Genomic DNA, 20,162 nt, shown 5'->3' with positions numbered 1-20,162 from the left:
ATTTCAGTTTTCTTCTGTACAAAATGGTAAAAATAATATATTATTAGTAGGCTATTACTAAGGTTTAAGTAAATAAAATGTTCATAAATTACTTAATAAAGAGCTTGATATATAAGAACATTTGGTAAATGTGTATAATCCCCATAATCATCATTGTCACATTCATTATCAATACCATTATCAACATCATCGTCATCATCACTGGGACTGTAATCAATTTCACATAATGTTTCTACTTTCAGAGTTTCAGGTTGAGAGCTTATTGTAACTAGTTTTTCCTTTTGGTTTCTAAAAGAATATCCTCTACTCTTTCAGGAAACTCCAATGTTTGCTGAACAAGTTTGGATGCCTTTTGGTTTCTTGAGATCATATAAGACCTGTATAAAAGTCCCATTATTATAGGAGTTATTAAGAAATTATTTTAGGGAGCTAGAAAGGGTAAAAGAGTCCATGATAAGGCTTTTTCTTTTAATAAAAAAGCAGCCCCCACAACATTTATTTTCTAATAGAAAGCAACTGGAAAAGCCAGAGCTGCAAGCATAGATATGCAAGCCAAATGCAGGTGGCTAAGAGCCAGGTGTACCCAATATGACAATTCCGGCTCCCTTTTCTTTGTCACCACGTGTGCGGGTGTCATGGCACTGGCCAGGTAGAAGCCACATGTGCAGGTGTCATTGAGACAGCCAGGTAGAAGCCGCATTTGCATAATAAAAGGTTAGCTTGGGAGACTCAGTCTTTTCATGGGCTATGTGAATGACACACCTGGTCAAACCAGTCCCCTGGGCCCTATGTAAATCAGACACCACTTCCTTAAAGCCTCTCAATATAACCAACTGCTTTCTGCTACAACTGGGGTTATTCTGTTTGGAGCCCTCCTCCCCCAGTATGGGGGAGCTGTTCTCTTCTTTCTTGCCAGTTAAACTTTCTACTCCTTGATCCATTCCACATGTGCGTCCATGTCACTAATTTTCTTGGCGCGAGACAAAGAACCTTGGGTGGTTCCCCAGACAACAGAGCCATTTCACCATTTTCTCTTCAAAATGTACCCTTAACTAAAATCCACAAGTAGATTGTCTTTACTTCCTACACTTCATACTTATTCTGATATTTTCTCATGCTGACTCTTTCCCTTTTAATAACCTCTACTCGTATCTTTATGTCAGTAAAAATCCTACTTATGCTTACTTCAAAAGTTAACTAAAATGAGTTCTCATTCATTAACTGACATCTGACCCTGTTTGTTCTCATGAATTACTCCTTTTTCTGAAAGGTTTTTCTGTTAAATATACCTGCATTACCATCTAATCATTGTGCATGCACATACTTTTAATCGTTCCTTAGCTGTTGTCTCTTCGCCACATCTTATACCTCAACAAAAATGAAACTCTCTGAAGGTCATCATCAAGTTTTTGAATTGTGTCTTGTAAAATTATATTTAATAGCGTAGAATAGGTCCTACAAATAAGTTTATAGGTATCCAATAGTTAAACTAACTAATTAGATAAGTACTGCCTTTCATCCATGGAAGATCAAAATAAAATATATAAGGTGAATTAATCAAGCAAGGAGAACAATGCTAGGGAAAATATGTAGTCAGGAATGTGAAAACTTCAAAGGAAATGAAGATTCTTTTTGGGAAGATAATGGTTTAAAGGTCTGCAAAAGCTGATTACAATTGGTCTTCTCCATTAGGTATCTGTATATACTCTTTTATCTGTATCTGTTTAATTTTTGTTGTTTCTTTTAACAGATAAAATGTAAGTTGTTGTGTTGGAGAGGAATACTTGGTGTTTGTTTGCTTGTTTATTTATTTGAAACACTATATTTAAAAGATTATTTAAATTGTACTCAACAGACCTGGCCTTACTTTGCCACTGAATTATTATATAAATTTAGACAGGCAATTAAACTCACAGAGCCTCACATATAGAAGAACGAAACTGGATTCCTATCTCTCACCATATACAAAAATTAACTCAAGATGATTTAAAGACTTAAATCTAAGACCTGAAACTATAAAAATTCTAGAAGAAAACCTAGGAAAAACTCTTCTGGACATTGGCCTAGGCAAATAACCTATGACCAAGAACGCAAAAGCAAATGCAACAAAAACAAAGATAAATAGATGGAGCTTAATTAAACTAAAAAGCTTCTGCACAGCAAAAGAAATAATCAACAGAGTAAGCAGACAACCTGAAGAATGGGAGAAAATATTTTTAAACTAAACATTCCATGAAAGACTAATATCCAGAATCTATAAGAACAAAATAATCACAAATAAATTTACACAAATAAATCAGTAAGAACAAAACAAATAATCCCATTAAAGAATGGACAAACTCCAGGAACAGAAATTTCTCTAATGAAGATATAAAAATGGCCAACAAATACATGAAAAAATCCTCAACATCACTAATCATCAGGGAAATGCAAATTAAAACCACAATGAGATACTACCAGACCCCAGTCAGAATGGCCATTATTAAAAAGTAAATAAACAATAGATATTGGTGCAAACATATTTAAAAATGAATGCTCATAATGCTGGTAGGAATGTAAATTAATGCAACCTTTATGGTAAACAATATGGAGATTTCTCAAAGAACTAAATGGAGATCTACCATTCAATTCAGCAATCCCACTACTGGATATCTACCCAAAGGAAAATAAGTCATTATTTAAAAAACACACCTGCATGTGTATGTTTATACAGCACAATTCACAATTGCAAAGATATGGAATACACCTAAGAGCCCATCAGCCAATAGGTGGATAAAGAAAATGTGGTATATATAGATATACACACACACACACACACACACACACACACACACACTGGAATACTACTAAGACCTTTAAAAACAAATGAAACAAACAAACAAACAAAATAATGCCTTTTGCAGCAACTTGGATGGAACTGGAGGCCACTATCCTAAGTGCGGTAACTCAGGAATGGAAAACCAAATACCAAACATTCTCACTTATAAATGGAATCCAAGCTATGGGTAACAAAGGATGGAGACTGATATAACAGACACTGGAAACTCAGATGTGGGGAGAATAGGAGAGGGTGAGGAATGAAAAGCTAACTGTTGGGTACAATGTACACTATTTGGGTGACAGGCACACTAAAATTCCAGACTTCACCACTATACAGATCATCCATGTAATCAAAAACCACATGTACCCCTAAAGCTATTGAAAACAAAATAAAATGAAATAGATAAACTCACAGAACCTCAGTTTTCACATCTAGAGAGAAAAAAAGTTATAAAATCTAACTGGACCATATATATGCATTTATATTATGTACTTTGGAAAATTAGATTGTAAACTAAAATTACTTTTAGCTCAACCATCCTATAAAAAACTAATATTTTCTTAACATTTGATATAGGAAGCATAATCTTTCTAGTATCAATTATTTTAAATAAACTTAATGGCTTGCTTTGGAAAGTTTTTTGTATCTAAGAGAGCTCAAGTTCAGTGTACTTGTAAAAACTATAAATAATACATGTTTGAACTTATTTGATGCAGTCTGAGAAGTTGGTAGTATTCTGTAAGCTACTTAATTAAGGAAAGCCAATTAAGTGGCACTTGGTTAAAATAAGACAATTAAAAACAAGAGGTAAGTTCCAGGATTGTTAAATTATATTTCTTCACTCTTTGAATTCAAAGCCATACACTTTTAAAATGTTACCTTTTAATACCAAGAATATCCTTCTATCAATAAAATCCAGGGAGTTCTCTTTAAAAGCCTCATGCACTAGGCTTGCCCAAGGTCATCCATTCTTTCACCCTGTAAACTAATTTTTAGAAATGACATGTTTTACTGAAGGCTGATAAAAATGAGGTCTTTGGATGAGAGTTCATGAATATAAAGAGGTTAAACAAACCTCACAAGAGTTTCAAACTCTTAACCTTAGGCTTCTTACTACTATATTTTAGTCCTTTCATAAAATAAGCCACAGGCAGTGCAGTATTTATAGATGTATGACTGTGTATAAATATGTACATATTGATATATGAACATACACAACTGTACTGTCCATACATATTAGAGATGGCTTTTTGAGGTGAAACACATCTTGACAGATCACCAAATAAAAAGTATTACTGCTTTTTATACACATGAATTCAGTGAAAAATGAGAGTCGGCATATATAAAAATGGTAATGAGTCAATTTTACTTAAAAACAAGATTTTTAAATAGATTGTAATACACCTATACAATATAGCTAACATAATCTAACATTCATCATGATGGGTGAGATTTAATATTTTCATAAATTGGAGACTGATGGTTATTGTAAAACAGGGCTTTTTTGTTTGTTTGTTAGTTTGTTTTTCCTTGACAGAATTAAGGTTTATGTATTCTCTGGTGCCGTAGTCTATTTTCTGTTGCTATAACAGAATACTTGTGATTGGGTAATTTAGAAATAGAAGAAGTTTATTTGGCTTATGATTCTGGAGGCTGGGCAGTATGAGGGCATGGTAGCAGCCTCTGGCAAAGGCTTTTGTACTATTTCCTAATTTGGTGAACAGTGGAAGGACAATTGAGCACATGCAAAAGAGATGGGCTGAGATTGCTTTAATAACAACCTGCTCTTGTGAGAAATAACTCCCTCCCATAAGAACAAATTCACTCCTGTGATAATGGCATTAATCCAATCATTAAGGCCCTCATGACTTGTATTAGTCTGTTCTCACATTACTAATAAAGTCATACCCAAGACTGGGTAATTTATAAAGGAAAGAGGTTTAATTGACTCATAGTTCAGCATGGCTGGGGAGACCTCAGGAACCTTACAGTCATGGTGGAAGGGGAAGCAAACATGTCCTTCTTCACATGGCAGCAGCAAGGAGAAGTACAGAGCAAAGAGGGAAAAGCCCCTTGTAAAACCATTAGATCTAATGAGAACTCACTCACTATCATGAGAACAGCATGGAGGTAACCACCCCCATGATTCAATTACCTCCCATCAGGTCCCTCACATTGAATGTGGGGATTATGGGTACTATAGCTCAAGATGAGATTTGGATGAAGACACAGACAAACCATATCATTCCATGCCTGATGCCTCCCAGATCTCATGTCCTCACAATTCAAAAATACAATCATGCCCTTGCAACAGTCCCTTAAAGTCTTAACTCATTTCAGCATTAGCTCAAAAGTCCAAGTCCAAAGTCTCATCTGAGACAAGGCAAGTCCCTTCTGCCTATAATCCTGTAAAATAAAAAGCAAATTAGTTACTTCCTAAATACAATGGGATCACAGGCACTGGGTAAATGCACCTCTTCAAAAGAGAGAAATTGACCTAAATAAAGATGCTACAGGCCTCATGCAAGTCCGAAATCCAATAGGGCTGTCATTAAACCTTAAAGTTCCATAATTATCTACTTTGACTCCATATTTCACATCCAGGTCACTCTGATGCAAGAGGTGGATTTCCATGGCCTTGGGCAGCTCTGCTGTGTGGCTTTGCAGGGTACAGCCCCCCTCTCAGCTGCTTTTGCAGGCTGATGTTGAGTGTCTGTGGCTTTTCCAGGCATACTGTGCAAGCTGTCTGTTGATCTACCATTCTGGGGTCTGGAGGATGGTGGCCCTCTTCTCATAGCTCCACTAGGCAATGCCCCAGTGGGGACTCTTTGTGGGGTCTCCAACCCCACATTTCCCTTCCACAGTGTCCTAGCAGGGGCTATCTGTGAGAATTCCACCCCTGCAGCAAACTTCTGCCTGGACATCCACATGTTTCCATACATCCTCTGAAATCTAGATGGAGGTTCCCAAACCTCAGTTCTTATATTCCGCACACCCATAGGACCAACACCACCTGTAAGCTGCCAAGGCTTGTGTCTTGCACCCTCTGAAGTCATGGAATGAGCTGTACCTTGGCCCCTTTTTAGTCACGGCTAGAGTGGAAGCACCTGGGCCACAGAGCACCATGTCCTGAGACTGCATAGAGCAGGAACCCTGGACCTGGCCCAGGAAACTATTTTTCCCTCCTAGGACTCCCAGCCTGTGATGGGCTGGTCTGCCATGAAAGTCTCTGACATGTCTTGAAGACCTTTTCCTCATTGTCTCGGTGATTAACATTCAGCTCCTCATTACTTATGCAAATTTTTACAGTAGGCTTGAATTTCTCCCCAGAAAATGGGTTTTTATTTTTTATTGCATTGTCAGGCTGCATATTTTCCAAACTTTTATGCTCTTCTTCCCTTTTAAACATAAGTTCCAATTCCAAACCACCCCCCTCAAGTTCAAAGTTCCACACATCATTATGACAGGGACAAAATGCCACCAGTTTCTTTGCTAAAGCATAACAAGAGTCAGCTTTGCTCCAGTTCCCAACAAGTTCCTCATCTCCATCTGAGACCACCTCAGTCTGGACTTTATTGTCCATTTCACTATCACCATTTTGGTCAAAGCCATTCAACAAGTCTCTGGGAAGTAACAAACTTTCCTACATTGTCCTGTCTTCCTCTGAGCCCTTCAAATTGTTCCAATCTGCCTGCTACACAGTTCAAAAGTCACTTCCACATTTTTGGGTATCTTTACAGCAGCACCCCACTCTACCAGTAGCAATTTACTGTATTATTCTGTTCTCAGGCTGCTAATAAAGACATGCCAGAGATGGGTAATTTATAAAGGAAAGAGGTTTAATTGACTCACAGTTCAGCAAGGCTGGGGAGGCCTCAGGAAACATACAATCATGGCAGAAGGGGAAGCAAACACATCCTTCTTCACATGACAGCAGCAGGGAGAAGTGCAGAGTGAAGTGGGGGAAAAGCCCCTTAAAAACCATCAAATCTTGTGAGAAATCACTCAGTATCATGAGAACAGCATGGAAGTAACCACTCCCATGATTCCATTATGTCCCAAAGGGTCCCTCCCATGTCATGTGAGTGAGGCTTATGGGAACTACAGTTCAAGATGAGATTTGAGTTGGGACACAGCCAACCCATATCATGACTCAATCACCTCTTAAAGGTCACATCTCTTAATACTGTTACATTGGCAATTCTGTTTTATTTTTCTTTCTTTCTTTTTTTTTTTTTGAAACGGAGTTTTGCTCTTTTTGCCCAGGCTGGAGTGCAATGGCGCAATCTCGGCTCACTGCAACCTCTGCCTCCCAGGTTCAAATGATTCTCCTGCCTCAGCCTCCCAAGTAGCTGGGATTACAGGCCCCTGCCACCACGCCCAGCTAATTTTTTGTATTTTTAGTAGAGACGGGGTTTCACCATCTTGTCCAGGATGGTCTTGATCTCTTGATCTCGGGATTCACCTGCCTCGGCCTCCCAAAGTGCTAGGATTACAGCCATGAGCCACAATTCTGTTTTCAACACATAAGTTGTGGGGAACACATTTAAATCAGAGCAACTGGCTTTACTTAATAGCTATTCATGATGCTATAGTTTACCATTGATTAGAACATTTTTAGAATTAATTTTTCTTGGGTGTGCAGGCCAGAAATCTGAAAGATACTCTCAATTTTTAATTTCCTTGAAGGACAGTTCTAATATACCAGCAAATGCTTGCATCTCCATCTTAAAGCTGTATCTTAACTCCATCCAAGCCTATTCACCTCTACCTCTACTTCCCCTAGTTTAAGACACCATCACTGTTCCTTAGAATTCAACATCAGCCTACTATGGACTCCTTGTTGTAATAGTTCCCTCCTGGAAAAGATTTTTTTTTCTCTCTTATTACTTCCAGAGTGATTTTTTAAAAAATTATATTAAGAATGCCATTCTCCTGTTGATAATCTCTAGTGGATTTTCATGACAATTAGAATGAAATCCAAAATCTTCACTGTAGTTTTATGGTCTAGCACTTTGCTAGTCCTTTTTTTTTTTCTTTTTTAATCACTTTCTGTTCTGTCATTCCTCCCCAGTTGTAATAGAATGTCCCTGCCTTTCCTAAAACAAGAATTTTCCTAACTTTGGGACTTTGCACTCTCTCTGTCTCTGTCTGTCTGTCTGTCTCTCTCTCTCTCTCTGTCTCTCCTATTCTTAGTATTATTTCATTCAGGTCTTTATTAAATTATTATCTTCTCAGAAAGGATTTATGTTACATCACATGTAAATAGTTTCTTCGTCTGTCTGCATCTCTTTTTCTTGATTCATTTTTCTTTAAAGCAACTTTTAATCATAAATTAATATTTTTTTATTCAATTATATTTTGTCTGTAATTTCCATAAGGACATGGAATGTTCTGTTTTGTTCACTATCCCTATCCTCAGAATCTTATCAGTAGGTACACAATAAGTGTTTGTAGAATGAATAAATAAATTAACTTTTATCTTCTCAATGATAATTCCAAATCAAATAACTGAATATATATGTATGTGTATATATGTATATGTATTTATGTATACATATATGTATACATAAATATGTATATATACATATATGTACACATAAATATGTATATATACATATATGTACAAATATATGTATACATATGTATATATATTTATACAAATATATGTATATATACACATATATACATATATTTATACATATATGTGTATATATACATATATTTGTATAAATTGTAACTTTTTATTCCATATTATTTGTCAATGATAAACCAAACTATATAACCATATAAGAACCATTTATCAATTTATATAATTTTATCATGTTTCCTTTCAATATTTCAAACTAAAACATAAGAACTTATTCGTGTTGCATTTTTCTAATATTTTTAATCATTTTGTTTACTTTTACATGCGATGTCTCAAACCCTGTCTTCCTTAGTATATAGCTGCTATAATTTCATCAGTTTTCTCAATTATATTTTATTTTAATTAAATGGGAAAATGTTCACTTTAGGTTGTTTTTTATAATCCTGTATCTTAGATTTCCAGGCTTTTATTTTGGTTTAAACATTAATCACATACATAAGTGAGGTCCTCAGGTTACCTTCTGACTCCTGTTTTATTGTCTTAGGATTCAAACTCTCTGTCCAAACTTCTTCATTTTGCAGACTTTTGTTTCAGGTTCATTTTGACAAAGAGGATGTAAATAATCTTATTAGAAAGTTTTTCTGAACAACTAGCCATTCCTCTGCATATTCCACACGCTTCTTATGCCCTTGATCTAGATATGAGACCCATCACTTTTAAATATGATAGTATTAAATCACTTCATATCAGCATGCTGTAGTATTTTGTAGCATTGGAAGTTATTCGTTTAGGTGGAAATGACACTTGGCCAGTGTACTTCCTTTAAAAATCAACTAAAATATTATTCAAAACCAAAAATGCACATGAAAGCCAATGAGGGGATGTAAATATTTTAATTTTTGTATCGCAAGTAAACACATATAATAACGAACAATTTGCTACCAGAATTGATGAGTAAGAATTGTATAACTATATTAAAATTAATAATTAAAAGGATTTCAATACTGCATCCCTGAAATAAAGTATGTACGAAAGCAAGAGGATAAGGAGAAAATTCATAACTCACAAACTCATTGTCCTTAGACCAGAAAGGAAAGATTTATGACAAATAAAAAAAAATCAGGTGCTCTATCTGGTCCCAATGTTCTGAGTGTCCATTGTACTTCTCTTCTCTTGCTGTCACCTTTTAATATTCATTCAGAAGATGCAACTCCTTGAAAACCAGCAGAATGAATAGTGTGGGAAAGGAGAAAAAAATGTACAATAGTCCCATAAGCAGAGTATTAGAGGAATCGGATACATATGAAGAACCTGATATTAGCACATAAAACAAATACCAATTTTTCATTAGTTTATTGATTCAGACTACTGAAAACCATGGAAGTAGAGTTGCAATATTATGTTCTATCAGCTCAGTAGATCCACAATAGATAGATGTTTGTCAGCACTTGAGAATCTAATGAGTAATTGTACACATTAACAATGTGCTGGTTGTGAGTTAAAAAAAGAAATTCAACAATAATCAAATTGTTAATGAATTATTAGAGGCTGATAGTTGAACCTGTAGTTCTGCTTCTGTCTATCAGCAATGAGACAGTGCCCCATGTCTCTACCAGAGCAATTTCAGAGACATCCATCTAAAACTGAAGATTTAAATAAACTGGTAAAATTATGAAAATAATAGATGGTGATAAGTTATTTATATATATTGTAACAACCATTTAAAAAGCTATACAAAAGATATATTCAAAAACACTACAGAAAAGTTTAAAAATTTTAGAAATTGTTCAAATTGTCTATAGAAATGCAAAAAACCCACCAGAAAAAAAAAAAAACAAAAAAAAAACAGAGAAAACAAATCAATATTAGATGAAATGCATTAAGCCCAGAGTTTCCGGACATTAGACAGAAATGTTTCAGGTTTCAATAAAATAGTCACTCATCATACAAAGAATGAGGAAGATCTCAGACTGAAGGACAAAAGAACAAACAAACGAAAAAGCCAATAGATTGCAACACCAAGGTGACAGAATGTTTGCATATCAGAAAAAGATTTTAAAGTAATCATGTTAAAAATCCTTCAATGAGCAATTATAAATATGCATAAAACAAGTAAGAAAATAGCCTCAGCAAAGAAATAGAACATGTAGAGAAGAACCAAATGAACTTTTAGAGCTGAAAAAAAATAATACTTACAATAAAAAGATCAGTGGATAGACTTGGTAGACGAATGCAGGCTACAAAGAAAATAATAATGAACTGGAAAGTAGAGGAATAGAAAATACCCAATCTGAAGATAAAAATTACACAGAGTGAATAAAAAACAATAAACAGACACGAAACTGTGTGGAACAATTACATAAGCTATAATATTAATATGTTATTAGAGTTCAGTATATGAGAGAAAGTGAGATGTAACTGTACAAGGAAAACTAATGACTGAAAACTTTAAATTTGGCAAGACACATAAACCTTTTTATTCAAGAAACTGGGAAAATTCTAAACAAGATAAACCCAAATAAATTCAAGTCAAGATAAATTATAATTAAACTTCTGAAAACTAAAGGTGAAAAATATTTGAAAGCAGCCAGAGCCATACCTACAAGATAGGAAAACAATTTGATGATAGCAGATTTCTCATTAGGCAACATAGAGTCCCAAAGGAAGTAGTACACTCTTTTTCAGTTTGTGTATGTGTGTTGGGGGATGTGTATGTGTCTGTGTGTGTAAGAGGATGTGAAAGGGGAAGAGCTCTCAACTCAGAATCCTATCTCCAGGGAAAAGATCTTTCAGAAATGAAGGACAGCAGTATATTCTCAAATAATGGCTAAACAAATTTCTTTAGATGGAAAGGAAATGATAAAGGAAGAAGTGTTGGAACATGAGAGGGGAGAAAGAATATAGAGAGATAAAATTCGTGTAAATAAAATAGACTTTTCTTGAGTTTCAAAAATTATGTTTGATGGTTAAAGTGAAAATTATAACAATGTCTTATATGAATCTAAACACATTTAGAGGAAATATTTTGATAATTATATTATTGTCTAAAGGAAAGTAAAGCAATGTAAAGGAGGTAAGTTTCTATACTTCACTTAAACTGGTAAAATTATGACAATAATAGACAGTGATAAGTTGTTTATATATATTGTAACTTCTTGAGCAACCATTTAAGAAGCTATACAAAAAGGTATATTCAAAAACACTACAGAAGAGTCTATAAATTTCAGAAATTGTTCAAATTATCTATAGAAATGCAAAAAAACCACCAGAAACAAAAGAAACAGAGAAAACAAATCAATATTAGATGAAATGTATTAAGCCCTCAAATATAAATAATTACATTAAGTACTAATGGTCTAAACATATTAATAAAAAGGCAGTGATTGGGAGAATGGATTAAAAGATAAGACCTGACTATATGTAGTATATAGGAAACTCACTTCAAACATAAGGATATAGGCAGAGTGAAAATAAAAAAGTGAAAAAAAAAGTTTCTTGCAAACAGTAATCAAAGGAAAGCAGGAGTGGCTACACTATCATTAGATAAAGCAGACTTCAGAGCAAATAAGCTTACCAGAGGCAGAGAGCAACATGATAAAAAGTCACTCCATGAAGAAGACGAAGACATAGCAGGCTTAAAGTTTGTTGTGTATGCACAAACAACATAGCTGCAATATACAGGAAACTAAATTTATAGAAGTGAAAAGAAAAAGAGAAAAAAAACAAATATATATAACATTATATACTATATTTATATGACATTTATACATATATAAATACATATGGAAAAATTAATGTATCTCTTTCTCTCATCATTTGAAGAAACATCTATCCCTAAACCAGCAAGAATATAGAAGAAAACAACATCAACTTAAAGTATTAAATTGTCATTTGTAGGGTAACTCACCAAATTCAGAATAAATATTCTTTTGAGTGGCCCACAAAACTTATATCAAAATTAACTGTACTATGAGCCATGAAATAAAGTTCAACAGACTTAAAAGTTTATCTTTGAATGCTTTAAAAGCAAAAGAAGATTTGAATCAACAGATAAACCTATCATGTTTTTAAATGGAAAGGTTAGAAAATATAAACATAAAAATTCTTCCCACATCATATAAAAGTGAGTTCAAAATTGTAACCAAAATTCAGTCAATGTTTATTTTGCTTTTTAAGGACTTGAATACACACTTTTGAATTTCATCTGGAGAGTGTGATGGTCACAGAAAATATTCATAAAGAACATGGACTTTCTGTCAAAAGAAGTTGGATTCTCATTCTGACATCACAACTTATTTCTGGTAGTTTTAGAGACACCAATCCTTTCTAGGTTTGTCCTATACAATTTCTATAATTGGAATAATCAGTTATAATTTACAGTGCATTTGTGAGAATTAAACTTGTAGAGAAAGCATTTAGCACCTACAGTTAGCACCAATAAGTAGAAGAATTTACTTCCGATTTTTTTCAAAACTGAAAAAACAGCTACTAGATTTTAAAAGAAATTCAAGAAATTGTTGCCCTTAGGATAAAGACTAAAATTCGTACTTGGCTCATCTATAGCCCAAAGTTTTGGAAATGTATGTCATGGATTTTTCAATGCTCAAATGTAAAGCACGTAGCAAAGATGTGACCTCTCACTTCTGCTTCAGAAGAGAACGTTAGTGTATTATCTAACAAACTCTATTCAGCATAATTTTTGGCAAAAATATCTTCAGCAAATTTTTTAAGACATTTTCATCATTAAATCTTTATTTAGACTGCCTTGTAAATGCATACGTACTGTCTTGTGAATGCTTTCACAGAAGATATGGAATGTGGATTGAGAGGATAATGCATTTCCCATCATGCTGGAAAAATTAAAAGGACATGAATGACAAATTTATAGAATTGGTGCAGTGCAGCATGGGTGAAACATTTCACAAGACTGTGCTTTAAAATGAAACAACTTAAATCTAGGCAATATACTGTCAGACCAATGTCTTGGCAGGTTAGATTTTCCTTCATGCTAGTGGAAAGGGGATCTACCAGTCCTGGAAACGTGGGCTTAAAGAAGTGATACTTAGTCAAGAGAGGAAATAATTTTCTCAATTTGTGAAACTAAGAAATGGAAAGCCCTGAAAAATTTAAAAAGCTGATCAAGATTGTTGGGGGACAGGGTGAAAGGAGAACAAGGTGAGTCAGGAAACTGATCTGGTGAGAATGTGGCCAGAACTATGTGACAGTATTTTGTTATTCTACTTCAATAAATGAAAAACTCTGTAAAGTTTTACTGTTTCAATCAGTTCTCTGTTAGGCTGTGGGAAATTGGAGATGGATGTAATATACAACCTTTATTGAGTCTGTTGAGACCTTCTATTGCCTATGTTTGGAAAATGTGCTTTCAGTCACTAAACAAGTGATTTCAACTGGTGTTACCAAGTTCCTTGCCTCACTCCAATCTTGCACACATTTGCCTGATAAAAGCATAGATACCACAGGTCGCTTTAGTTCTCTATCCCTAGCCACAGATGATAGGTAAAAGGGACAAATCAATCCATATGAGACCACTGGAATTTATAGGTAAGTTATTTTAACTTGAACCCAATCCCATTCTGGCACTAGTCATAATGGTATGACATAGAATCTTTACTCTTGTTTCAATATTTTAAAATATGTTTCCTTTGTTGAAATTATAAAAACTATATGATATAATATGTTAACAAATGGAGAAACTTAGACACAGCTAGTAAGGGGCAGAGTGGGCTGGAATTCAGGGGTCTTTACTCTTAATTTAGTCTTTTTTGAAAACTCATACTGCTTCTCAACAGAAAATAAGAAATATATTTTAAAAATAAAAGTAAAACCCTAAGATTGTTTTGTATTTGTTTGAAATTTGGAAAAGAAAGGCATAAACTTATTTCTTATCTTGTGCTAGGCCTATTTAATCATTTTTAGAACACAGTTATTTATCTCCTTAACCCTTTGCCTGTTGCTAAAATAGAAATTGGTACCTGGATGGTTATCAGTCTAGTGCTGAACCGTGACATTTCTGTGTGTTCATTTAGGACACATCAATTTATGTAGATGCATTAGACACTTTCGCCACAGCTCAGACAAAGTTATTAGTATATTCTGCAAAACTGAACATCTCGGCCCAAACGGATTGTCTTAAAGTACATAAAAGATTCTGAGGAAAACTTTTGAAAGTCCTAAGTACTGATTATACATTATCAGTGTTAAGACTTAACTATAGAGAAACCAGATGTAGAGTTTGGTAAGGGAGAAAAGGAATGAAAGGAAAAAGAGGAAGCGGAAACTCCCAAATAAATCCTTATTATCTGAGGAAATGAATTAAACGAGAGGAAATTTTTCAGACTATATTCAATAGCAATAATTGGGACTCATAAAGCAGAGGGACCATTCTTTGTTGGTTATGGAAAAGCTATTTTATAATGTGCTCTGAAGTTGGACTGTACCTTCTTTCTCTTTGCTTTCTTTTTTGATTTAGTACATACTTTCTCTGTGATACTTCCCCTCGGTTGTATGCATTTGACCAAAGGCCTCCTGAGAAGGCTCAGCTCCGTCATTGGAGTCTCTGGATTTGTGAGTCGTGCTGTGACTTCTTTCTGTGATGTATTTAACATCTCTGTCCCTTTTCTCACCTTCCTTAACATGAACCCAATTAAGGGAACTTTTTGCTTAATACAGAAAGATTGGGCTTGTTCTGAAGCCTGCATTCTGTCTAAGTGCTGGTGGCATTACTTTAGCATGTCTAACTAGTACAAAAAATAGAATTCTCTCCTCAAAGATGTGTTAGGAGAATTAATTAATGTTTATGAAGCACCTCAGATCCTTGGATGAAAGACCCCTAAAGAATTCTCTCATTTGAATGTGGTATTATTGCATCATCTGATCTTGCAGTGAAGCAGAAAGATAAAAATAGTCCTTGCAAGTACAGTAACCCTGCTTTGATTCTGGGAAGGAGGTGTACTCAGTTCAGGGTCTGGGAAAAGGCATATGCTAAATATTTTCAGGGAATATAAGGCCTCTTACAAAGTCATGAACTGCACAATTTAACGAGAAAATTTTCCATTCATATGCTCTTTATTTCATTGGTTGAGACCCTATTTCTTCTAGAAATATGAAGACCAAGGACCTACACTTTTTTGCTTCTCTTTCAAAATTTGATAGTAAAATAGTATTAGCAATTCAGGTACAAGTATAAATAATTGGTAAAGCTTAAACTGATACTTTTAGTGCAAGTACCAGTTCACATCATAACATCCATACTCAAAAGAAAAAAGAAAAAAGAAACAGTTTAATGGAGGAATTCTCAAATTAGGGAATTAAAGAGCATTTTGATTAGTTAAAGTGTTTTTGCTGCCCTTCCTAAATTCATAATAAGTTGTCTCACACTGCATAAAAACAAGTCAGAATTTTGGTGGCTAAATATTAATTGGAATTTAAAGTTTTCCTCTCCTGGAACAATGATTTTCACTATGCTAAGCTCTCTTATTTCAAGTCATAGGAATGGCATTTGCTTTAGATTGGCAAAGTTTATTTACTCACAGTACTTTCATGAATGAAAAATAATAAAAATAAATTTATTAATAGTATTAGAAATTAAAGTAACACAGGAATTTGCTCAGTCACTTTGCCAGCCAGGACCTCTGGCTGGCGATGCACCTCGCCTTGCAGCTGGAAGCGCCCCACCCACTCGGCCCCCCTGGATGAGTCTAGCTGGCACACCGGCTCAGCCCACGGCTGGGCAGGGTGCAGGCGCACCCAGCCCGTATTATAGCTTGTACCCTTGTTTGGTAGTTCCTGAGCTCTTGTTCTGTGTCCAAGAAGAATGAGGATACTCTGATAGTTGAAGGGTGAGGATGGGCAGAGAACACTTTGAGTGGACCAGCTCTCAGTGGAGAGGGACGTGGGGTGCTGTGAGTAGGGGTGGGTTGGGGTTCCCCCACCCCTACAGTTGGGTAGTTTTTCTCTCAGTGTGGTTGGGTCCAGGGCTTTTTATGGACTCAGAATGGGGAGTGTGTGCTGATTGGTTTGTGAGTATGAAAAAAAGGTTAAAGTGAAGACAACCACTCAAAGGTGGGCATGACTGTAGTAAACTAACTAGGAAAGGATAGGTATATTTAAAATAGGTCAAGGGTGGGGATCAATCTGAGGAAAGTGTGCCAAACAGGAAGACAGTTTCTCAATCTGGTGAGAGGACTTAACTTGTAGGTTGGCTTTCAGGCTTTAAACTGTCTTCAGCTTGGAGGTGGGATTTCGTCTGGGATCCACCTCTATCTGCCTAGGTATTTGAGTGCCTCCTATCACTATCAAAAGTAGCATAATAAGTTCATTATTATATCTCAGGGATTATAAGATAAAATTTAAGCTCATCATCAACACTATCTCATTTAATTCTCATGCTAATCTGAGAAGCAATTTTTCCTATTTTACAGATGAAGAAATTATAGCACAAAAATATGGAGAAAGTTGCCAAATATTACAGGTGGGAGGTGGTAGAGGCAAAATTCAAATCAGGCTGTTTGACTTCATATTCCCTACAAATACAGTGTGGCTGTGCAGCATCATGAAGGTTTATTCAATAATTAAACTCTGAGTGTGAGAAATTATAAGCCATTTGTAAAGATATGACTCTTGAGAAATGCATATTTAAACAAAATATGCAAAAAGAAAATGCATTACTTTTCTCCCTTTAGTCGGTGGTAGACCTCTCTGCATTTCAAATATATTGGTCTCTATGAAGTAATAGCATGGCTTTTCGCCAAATGAGAACTTTAGGGCTAACAGCAGGACAGGCTGTGAGCCCGCAGACAAAAGAGAACTGTTCATGCTTGTTTTTTATTTGGGCCTGTTCCATCTTAGCCAGACAAAATCATGTCCTTGGATTTCTATTTGAAGAACTCACAGTTGGCATTCTGTTATCGATTGTCTGGAGAAGTCTGGTGATCTCCCCACAAGGAATCCTAGGGCTGGACTTGTGACCTTGTCACAAAGACTAAGCCTTGTGCTTCCCCTGAAACAAAAATAAGCAGATGTGTCTCCCCTGGTTAAATGGGGTGTAAAACAGCACTTAGGCTTGTCACTGTTCTTCCCAGTATTCATCAGCATCGCGCTATTAAATAGCGTTGTCCCAACTCAAGCAGCTGCCATCAAGGTAGGAGGTGGCAGGCTCTTGGATGGCAAGATGTGTTTTCAGATGGCAGTAGTCAAGGCACCAATATGAACAACCTGTCAGAGGATTTAGCCATGGGACTTTTATTTTCAGGGTAATGAGACACAGGAAAGGGCCCACCTACGTGCACTGGCATCCAAGAATGAGAGTCTAGCAGTGAGATTATACCTAAATAAATCTGTGTTTTCTTAAAGAATTTGGGAAAGTTGCTTGACTTCCCCATAGATCTACTTATCACATGGTGATAAACCAAGATTGCTTCAGAAGCTTGTGTGGCACTGGAGACATGGGCAGCAAAATTGCCAAAGTAATCAGCAGCAGAATGGGGTGTCTGACCTCATGCAGTCCCATCCCTTTGGCTTTCTTGCCACAAGCTTAGGGAGGTTTATTCTGATCCTGTTTTTGGACAGAAGCCCAAGAAGACACTGTCCTCATATCTGAGAAGGACTAACAATCAGAGAAGGAGGTGGGGGGAGGGAAATGCCTTCATTTCAGTCCTTTATGAGTTTTGGTTATATGCACCAATACAAAATAAAGTCTAGGAAGTTACCTGCAGAACATGATCAGTGAGAACAATCCCTTGTCACAATTCTATAGCTTCTCTGCCTTGCATTAAGTGTTATGAAAATTTCCATTGATTGAATTTGCCAGAAAATTTAGAGATATCTATTGCAGTATGTGCTGCATGATGATAGGATTAAGATGCTAATTAGTGAAAACAATTTTTCAGTAGTTAAAATGTCAAGGTTGACATTCTTAGATTCTCTATAGGTATCCCAACTATGTTCAAGCTTTTGCCAATAAAAGATCAATCTTTTAAAACTTCTTTTCTCGGGCATGGTGGAAGTATGGAAGAAAATAAATATAGAATATGGTCATTGAAATAAAGAAACTTACAATGTCATTGGGGATAAACTGCACAATAATATTAAGAAATAAGTAAGGATGGAAGAGAAAAGGAAACAATATAAATAATACTTATCCTAGGCCACAGAGCACAGTGGTTCAGAATTTGGACTCAAGTAGTGTTAATAATGCAGCAATAAAGGCTTACTACTTGCTATGTATTCTTATGCAAATTACTTTTAGCCAATGTTTTTTCATCTGCAAAGTGAACATAATAGCCTCTACGAAATAGGGCTATTGTGAGGATTACATGAAACAATGCAAAAAATCATTGACAAGTACCTGGCCCATGGTACATATTAAGCTCATATACAATATTATGGGCATTAGTATTACTTGTATTTCACCTTAGATGAATTATAGGTAGATGGTCCTATAACACTGAGAACAAAATAATACTTGAAAAGCTTACTGATGTTATCTGTGCCATTTAAAACTTAGGTTCAGATAGTAATAACAAATCATTTTAGATATGCCTCTACCTCAATCTGGATACTTAATTTCCAACTCATGTCAGTTCTTGCTTATATAAGTTTCTATTTCAGACACAAATACAGAAATAGACACACATAGACATACTAAATTGTTACCTGATGGTGGAATCTAAAACTTTACCCTTTATTATTTAGCTTATACGTATTTTCTACTATACCTATAAGGATCATGTGTTGACATGCATTGTTAATACAGTGGGAAAACAAGAAAATGTGTTGTTGAATTACTTTCCTTCTCTCCAATCTTACTGCTAACGCCCTAGTTCCTGTTTCCGTCATCTTCAACCATGCTATTACAGTGACTCCCTTTCTGATTGTCCTCCATACAGTGATTTTGGTGGAAACTATCAATTGCAACTCCATATAATGCAACACTCTCGGAAGACATAGACCATGAGTTACTCACTTTATTTTTATTTATTTATTTATTTATTTTGAGACAGAGTCTCGCTCTGTCACCCAGGCTGGAGAGCAGTGGCGTGATCTCGGCTCACTGCAACCTCTGCCTCCCGGGTTCAAGCGATTCTCCTGCCTCAGCCTCCTGAGTAGCTGGGACTACAGGCACGCACTACCAAGCCCAGCCAATTTTTTTGTATTTTTAGTAGAGATGGGATTTCACCATGTTGGCCAGGATGGGAGTTACTCACTTTAAATAATCTTTCACATAATTCTAGCACGGGATATTGCATTTGTCTATCTCTGTCTCTCTCTCCCTTATCTGAATAAAACAAATAAAAGAAAATGGGAAGTATTTTCTCATCAAGTTAGAATATTTTCCCAAAAGACGATAGATGACAGGGCATATGCAAATCCACAGTCTCACACTTAAAGTGAGTTTTCGTTTTGAAGTTCTCATTTTTAAAAAATTAAAAATTTCCACCTCACAGAAGTTGATTGGTAAAAATTTACTTTCCCTAACTATGTTTAAATTCCTTTGAAAATGAAATGAATTGAAAATACTCAAAAGAATTACATTACATTAACTTTGAATGAGAAATAATCAAGATTTCACTACTTTTTTCCTTGTATAAAGTGCTTGTTATACTGTTGAATATCAGGGCCTGGAGTGCCTTGCTGCCAAAATGCAAACAGATGTAGGAGGGCACCTTAGGAACCATAGATTATCGAGTGTGGCTGAAGAACTATTTCCACACCTCTCTCAGCCCTGTCTTC

The 20,162-nt window shown here is 35.5% G+C and overlaps 1 long non-coding RNA gene across 4 annotated transcripts in view; it reads left to right on the top strand.

The window, feature by feature from the left end:
- The first annotated feature begins 13,390 nt into the window (after positions 1-13,390).
- The window catches only part of LOC134738444 (uncharacterized), a 71,008-nt gene continuing 64,236 nt past the window's right edge, over positions 13,391-20,162 (top strand). For 3 of the 4 annotated variants that reach the window (XR_010124174.1, XR_010124172.1, XR_010124171.1), the window contains exon 1: positions 13,391-13,586. This is a non-coding gene — a long non-coding RNA (uncharacterized LOC134738444). Of the gene's footprint in view, positions 13,587-13,853; positions 13,974-20,162 lie in introns of those variants that run through there. The other variant, XR_010124173.1, reaches the window with a different exon arrangement.

This window comes from Pongo pygmaeus, chromosome 17 (genome assembly GCF_028885625.2).
Source record: "Pongo pygmaeus isolate AG05252 chromosome 17, NHGRI_mPonPyg2-v2.0_pri, whole genome shotgun sequence".
NCBI lineage: Eukaryota > Metazoa > Chordata > Mammalia > Primates > Hominidae > Pongo > Pongo pygmaeus.
The sequence above is the reverse complement of the archived record's forward strand: the minus strand, read 5'-3'. Positions and strand labels throughout refer to the sequence as shown.